Genomic DNA, 2098 nt, shown 5'->3' on the forward strand with positions numbered 1-2098 from the left:
CTGTACTTTGTTACTTTTACTTGAGTAAAGAAGTTTAATCAGTACTTCCACTTTTACCAGAGTATTTTTTAACACAAGTATCTGTACTTTCACTCAAGTACGGAAAGTGAGTACTTTTGCCATCTCTGCAAGACACAGTTATAGGTTGTTTTTGTTGAAGTCGGCTTCCATCTATTTCCCTCCGTTTGAGCTGCAGTCATTCATCTCCATGAAGCTCTGCTGAAGTAACGATATCAGGAACACTAGAGCTTCTCTTGGCTCCATTCCTGTTGCATGCTGCTTTAATTTTACCTTCCATTTCATCATGAAGCATTTACATAAAACATGCACAAAATTAGTACACATGATGGTCCCCTTTGGCCAAGCGCTTGAAGGTCCTGTCCACAGTCCCGGTGAGGGGCGGCCAAGCTGCCTCTGCTCTGCTCTGTTTGTTTTATGGAGCAGTAGTGAAATCGCTTTGAGGTCAGCAAACCAGAGAGAGAAAAAAACGGTGCTGGGTCTCCTATGGTCTGCAGAAAAACTTAATTGACAAAAAAAGAGGTCATTAGTTTGCATCCAGCAGCAACATCAAGTTCTCTACATCAGAGATAAAGCAGAGATTTTAGAATTTTTTTAAAATGGTGCAGGTGTGGTTTAAAAAAAAAAAGGACCAACATGCGAGATTATACGGCTTCTATTCACACAATTCATCCGAGTGCTGTCATTATGCAGGTACAGCACAAATTGTCCAGGACCAAGTGAAACTATTTATAGATCCCATAGACCCTGAGAGCCAAGTGTGTCTAATGGTGTAATTTGTATTGTTAATGGTAATGCACTGTTAGTTTGCTCCATTTAGTTTTGCACAGGTGCACTGATGGGAGGAAAGTGAGGCTTTCTCTCAGTCTCTTATTGTTTGCTGCTGGATGGAAGGTTTTTCTGTGAGGCCACGGCTCCCTCTAGTGGATAAACTCTTTTCTACCTCAGCCTGGGAGTGGGAGTGGGAGTGGGGGGGTTACGGCTGAAGCTGATTATTGGTGCTTTTTGCAGATAAAATAGGATCAAGAAATTTAATTGTGACATGAAACCCAGATCTAAAGCAGAAAAAAAAAAAACAATAATCAGTGGCTTGTGTAACAACAGCCTGGATGTTTGAAATATTCTGCTCCTAATTAACCTTCAAGCTCATCAGCCACAATCAATATAGAGTGTGGGTTTTTTTTTTTAATTGAGATGAAGTAATTATCAGACTGTATTCATCTCGTTAATGAAACAACGTTCCAATATGCCTGCAGCAAAGCTGTTAATTGAGTTCTATTTTCTGAGACAGGAGGCCTCTCCTTGTGCTCATGACCACAGAGAACCAAATGAGTGCTGCGGTGCTTTTTCTCTGGGTGGACGTCAGAACAGACTGTGGACTGGTGGAGCATGCCAGAGCTCAGTCCCCACAGACAGCCCCCCCCCCCCTCTCCGCTTTAGCCCTCATGGGCGCTCTCCCATCAGAAGACGGCTGACTTCAGCAGATCATCCCGTCCCAGTCGGTTATTTCACGCTTTCACTGGGTAAGTACTCCCTGTTGAGGAAGATATAGCAAAGCAATTATTCTGTAATTATGAAACCAAAAGAATTAGAGAGAGAGAGTGTAGTGTTCAAGCCTTCCTCTGTGAAAGAACTACAAAATGATGCAAATCCATTTTTTTTTTTTTACTAATACATCCTAAGCCGTTAAAGGTATATGTTCCCTAACAGATTTATTTCCTGTCTTATATTAAAGTTAAACATTTCACACCATTAAAGGTAAATAGTCATATTATATCCCTATTCCAGAAAGGTCAAAATCCAGTTGACCTCGATCAAATAAATCTACATACTAAAAGCGTCCATTCTTATAGTGTTTTGATCTTCCTTTTGAGCCCAAATAGAAACTGGGTGGAATGAGCTGACATAAACAGTTAGGGCGCCATCTACCTGCAGCACTGCTGAACTACAAGAAAGCCAGATGGTAGCCATAGGTGCAGCTACTAAATAAGTCCTGACTGTGCCTTAAAACCAACAGCTCTAACCACAGGGCTTAAAGGAATAGTACACCCAAAACATGATTAGCCTTCATTTTCTACTC

The sequence above is a fragment of the Cyprinodon variegatus genome, unplaced genomic scaffold, assembly GCF_000732505.1.
Source record: "Cyprinodon variegatus isolate N-32 unplaced genomic scaffold, C_variegatus-1.0 Scaffold53, whole genome shotgun sequence".
Taxonomy (NCBI): domain Eukaryota; kingdom Metazoa; phylum Chordata; class Actinopteri; order Cyprinodontiformes; family Cyprinodontidae; genus Cyprinodon; species Cyprinodon variegatus.